We start from the raw sequence: 6,000 nt of genomic DNA on the forward strand, positions 1-6,000 counted from the left end.
TTCTGGCTTATGGTATGACTCAATGGAGCAACTCTAGCAGACTTCATTCAGAAGACTGCTTTGTGAATTATTCACCATGTTAGAAGTCGAGGAAACCACAGCAATCTCTTCACAGATTATGGGATCCTACCATTGCCTTGCATATTTTTTTGAAATACTTCTGTGTTATCATAGGGATGTATGATGTACGGCAACTCATATTTAGGCTGAATAACAAGTTTCTAGATTTGCATACGAATAAGAACGTGGGAAATATTAGCCAATCGGTTCTACCAACTTTCACTTGTTTTATGCATTCCGGGACTATATGTCTTTCAATTCTTAGCCTCAATGATTTTTACCTCATTATCTCATGTTGATAGCCGGTTAGTTTTATACTAGTCAAAAAATCGTATCATATAATATAGTATTTGAGAAGATGTCCCTAAAGAATTTGAGTAGATATTTCCTTATCCTTTTTTTTCTGCCTATTTTCTTGATATTTAACATCTGAGTCTTAAAAAAAAACTTATAAACTAATCTATCGATTTCCAGTTATAAATTGTTGAGATTTCTAATGCCCCTCAAAAGACGAATCCAGAATACGAGACTTCCAAACTAATTAAAATTATAATTGGAATTGTTTTTTAGATTTTTTTAATTTGAATCGTCGGTTGGAACTTATATTTGCAACCTATGACTTTTAAACTTAAGATTTTTTTCAGTGTTGGAAAAAAAGAAAATGTGTGAATATTATAGGCTGCCATGGTATTCTAAAATACTCTCGAGTTCTAAGCCCAATACTCTATATTTTCAAATCCATTTTGTGATTATTATACGAAACTTTTCATTGCTGATAATGATTACTTCTTAATCTGCTTTCATGTAGTTTAAATAATACTGCTATCCAAAGTTACTCTTTTCCAAGAAGTGTACTTATAACCAATAATTGTCTTTCCAACATTTCACGCTTGAAATTTAATTTAAATAGCGGAATTCGAAGGCAATTTTCCAAGTTAACGACTGTCGACAAAAATAAACATAAATTTATCCAAAACGGTGTTCCTTACAGTGGGTTTAATAACGAGCGATTCATTACACAGCCGTTGACTGCTATTTAACAGGTCAACGCTTTGAGTCAGAGTAGACTTATTAAGTTAATTAATTACTTTAATAATTGCGCCCGATGAGTGACGTTAGTCATCGGTATGTCTCAGAACATAATAAGTTGACGGGATGTTGTTAACAACAACGTGTGATATTTAGAGAGTAAACTATATTGAAGACAAGCAATATTCTAAATTTACCAAACTACTTCCGATCCGATATTGAAGTGAACTATAAGACTAGTGTGAATTACCATAATCAGTGTCTGATTCCAAGAATTCTCAAAATTGTCGTTTGAAGTTCGTTATGTTATAGTAAAGCATTCGAGTTTTCGTATTTTTAATGAAATGTTAATTATAATTTAATATGAATGATGAAAATATTATAATTATAGTGAGAAGCAATCGATAGAATCACTTTTCTTAGAACGGAGAACATTTAGAGTGAAAAGAATACTGAACTAATCAAAAACTGATTTTGAATCGATTCCAATTTTGAACGGCAAATAAAACAACTGATTTTCTATTCATAATTTTCAATATAAATTGAGCCCTTCAGTTTTATGATTTGGATTAAAATCTTCCATTTTTCTCGTGACGAATCGATTTACATTCTCATCTCTTCAATATTTCCATGTAATATGACACAAGCAATTTGGTAATTAAACGAATCCAAATTTTTTGTTTTAATATAATTTTTTTCTCAGAACCGTTTTCCTACTATAAAGTGAGGTATACTATCTACATATGCAGGTGTTAGCTATTGAAAACAGCACATATCACTTGGAAACATAGCTTAATTGGGCTACCAGAACATTTTTCATGCTTGTAGAGCTACAGTTAAATGCATTAGGAGCATTATGTTTATTTGAGTTACAGGTGAAGAAAAAATATGGATCCTTCGACTCATTCTATATCATTAAGTCCAGGAAAAATATTATTGCGGAAGAGAAGAGGGAATAATGCTTTTCTGTCAAAAAATTCTCCACAATTTGTGAACAAGATAGTAACTACGAAACGCACAAATAACGAATTGAATTCACAAATAATAAAATCTAAATATACACTCGTAAAATTCGATGAATGACGATATTACCTCTTAAAATCTCCATTGTCAAGATTAAACATACGGCAATTCGAAGATATGTGAAAATTTATATTTAGAATTGAATTTTGTTATCAAATTACAAGTCTACACTTTCCAGTAAATAAGCTCTCAAATTCTTGGGGAATACAGGGAAAGATGTTATAGATTTGATTTCAATTGGCAAATGATTGTGCATTTTGTTCGCATTGTTCAGTATTGAGCATGAATTCTGGATGTGAGGCACGTAAATAATATCGTTCTCAGAGTTCCTAAGTAGATAGGTGTGCAATGAGTTTTCTAAAATAAAAAAGCGACCTTAAGGATAAGGCAAACCCACTCAAATATGAATAAGGAAGGAAGAGTCTATATTTTGAATCCAGTGTCCCTGCAATGAGTCCTACTGATTTATCTGAGTGAATATCTATCTACTCTCTTCTATAGTTTAAAGAATCGCTCACATCGAGTCGCACAACACGTACCCCAGAAGGGAAGGGGATAACGCATACATATATTTGAAATTTAAAAAAATGTTAACTATGCACTGAAAATTGTGTAGTATAGCGTATCAAGACGATTTTCGATTTTTAGGGGATCTTTCTCATGTTCCCATCTATTTTTGGTGCAATGTGGATTATAATTCAATGTACACTCGTTTATTTTCATAGGTTTTGTTCAGTTCTATTTGTCAGGAAAAAGTATTACAAAATCGACCTTTTTTCCTTCAAATATTTATATAAAAGATAATTGTATATTACACATAAAATTTTATGAGATATCACTGCCCAGGCATTCTCTTAGTTTTCTTACCTTTTAGTCCACTGAGGCACGGAAGTGATTGTCCATTTTCGTTGCACGCATTACGCCGTTTGAGGCTATCGCAGATTTTTTTTATTCAAGCATTACAGTATATTTTCCATGTGTTTGAACAATTTACTATGTCATAATACTAATAATTTCATGAGCCTCGATAATTCCACTACTTGAAAGTCAGAACATCGGCCAATATTTTATTCCTCTCTCTCTCTCATATTTGTTATAACGAAAAGGATTTTTGAAAATTTGACGTATTAATCCACCCTCAAACCCTCATTTCATAGAAAAAGGTATCTACCCTCCGACATATGTCATTTCCTCTATTTCCCCAAGGTAGATAAATTATAAACAGGGCACACAGTATGGCGTTCATTACAACATCTTTTGAATGGCCTCGTTCTATTTCGCCAACGTTAGTTGTTCAGGCAAGGGTTCCCTGAAATTTATTTTATTTTTCCCCAAGTTCTGTGGCTTCACGCGAACGAACAATATTTTCTTGCAATTCGTTCTATATGAAATGAAACTAAAAAACTTTATTGTTGAATAGAAAGTCATAAAATAGTGTAATATAGGATGTTTTAAATATAAATAAAATGAAATGTAAATCAGAATATGAGAAAAATAATTTAAGAATCAACAATATATACCAAAGTTAATTATATTCGAAGATAATATCAAAATTGCACTGGTTCTCATTATTCAATTAAATACCCGTGGTAGATTTAATAAACTTGACGTTCCGGCTTTCCGACCTCCCTTTGTCGTTTGTAAAAAGAAAATTGTATCTTTCATAAACCTGACGTCGTGCGTAATGTTATTAGATATTTAAATGAATCTTTTTATGTACACACATCTCAAAAATCTTGGACCTTCTTTCAGTATTTTTAAAAGAAATAAAAAGGAAGGATTCCTTCTCTGAATATGTTCAGGGTAACATTTGAATATCACTCCTTAACATTTATGATTATTTTCTGATAGGAAGGAGCTCCCTGGGAACTATTGAATCGCTGTTCGTGACCTGTTTCTCTTCGGATCCTTTGTCGATTTTTGCATCGTGGAGTTGTCTTTGAACTCTAGGTGTCGATATAATACGACTATGGAGGATGAAGGTGGGGAGTATAAGGTAAGGTAAGTAAGGAAAATCATCTGTGTATATGAGAAAGTGTTAATGCAATACTCAGTAATGAAGTATGATGGTGAATATTTCAACACAACATACTCAAATTCATCTACAATTGCTACATTCATACCATACCTTCTCTTCACACAAACGTGATTCTGGTTTTTGAACTAATATTTATCGTATCCAATTTCAAAGTTTTTCAACTTTTCTCCTATATGAGATACTTCTCCTTACCTCTACTTTCTATAAACTCGACGTAAGGTACCATGAGAATGAGTCCTTACAGTTGAAAATAAACATCAACATCACACTTACTAGTCTGAAGAATTCAGTTCTGTATTAATCTGAATCGCTTAGTGAATTATCTACTCGTGATAGCGAGAACAGAATCTACAGATAATGTCACAGATAGTCACCTAATGACTGCAGGTCCAAAAAAAAGAGTTTGGATTTTCTGTCAGCCTAACAAAAATCCTCAATTCGCCGGATCCAATAGACAAAGTTATGTCATATGAAAGACATTAATTATCGCTCCTAAATGTTAATTGTTCTTTAACCTAATCATAGATAAATGTAACTTCTAATTAAATCGTAATGTTTAGTTTAAATCGATTCTTATGAACTTTAAAGTTCGTTTTTCTTATTTTTATTTTAATTTTGTTCCTTGGTTTATTCCGAAGGAAGTTATAATGTGCCAGGACACATTTATATAGCATTTTTTTAAACTTGTTCAATTTAGTACTCAGATAAAAAACTGATAAATCATATCACATTGAAAATAGAATTTTGATTGTTCAATTTTTCTTCCGCACAGTAAAAATAATGCCAACGTCTAATACAAAATCAATAGTGCCCCATATGCAGGCGAGTTGTATACATAACTTGGCATAAAAATTTATTATATAGTTCATTTCAAAACAAATTGTTGACCCGAAACACGTTTCCGTAATAGACATTTTCGCTGAGAAACGTTACTATATTTCTAGTAGTATCGCGGCAATACGTTACTTTGGGAAAACGGCTGGAAAGAAAGATCTATAAAAATATATGGTGTCTACCTAAACGTAAGCGTAATTAAGCTTTCACAAAATTGTAATCATTAGAAATTTGTAAAATACGCCCTCTCCACTTTAATACACAGTTCAGATTAAACGAATGGCAAAATAACTTGGAATTGAACTAAATTTATTTTAGAAATATTGAATGTTAATTAATTATTTTTCCAATGTTGATATTCAATAGATTAATTTTTTACACGAGAAAGTGTAAGCTATTAATTCGAAAGCTTCTCACCTCAAACTCATCCACGAAATTATTTACCAGTAAAAAATGATTTATCGGAAAGAAAAAATTATCAACTTGAGGTATAACTGGTTGTTTTCACAGCTGAAACAGGAATATTATTTTCAGAGAATTAAACAACATCAGCTTCAACATAAAAAGCTTAACGACCCTTTCCATACCCTGGTATTCTATCACGGAAAATAAAATATGTAAATTAAGAGAAATTTTCCGAGTATTTCACGATGACGTTATAGGAGACACGGTCATAAAAATATGTACCCATATACCCGTGACGAATAAAACAAAGCGGGACTCATTTAAAGTAATACCAGACAATATTCTCTTCCATACTGTACCTACGTGAATCTGGAAAATCAAATGAATAGGGGAGGACCCCACGACGATAACACGTCGTGGGGTGGTTTTAAACATATAAACGGAAAAAAATATGAGAATGTACACCTACTTTATACTTTCTACCAAGGAAGACACACATTTTTGAGAAATAGGGTTATGGGTCTTGTAAATTACGAAAGATTCGAAGACTCCACTGTATGTGAATGGAATAATCGAAATTTTCCAAATAGTTGTGCGAAGATGAATGTGCA

This window comes from Diorhabda carinulata, chromosome 3 (genome assembly GCF_026250575.1).
Source record: "Diorhabda carinulata isolate Delta chromosome 3, icDioCari1.1, whole genome shotgun sequence".
Classification (NCBI taxonomy): Eukaryota; Metazoa; Arthropoda; class Insecta; order Coleoptera; family Chrysomelidae; genus Diorhabda; species Diorhabda carinulata.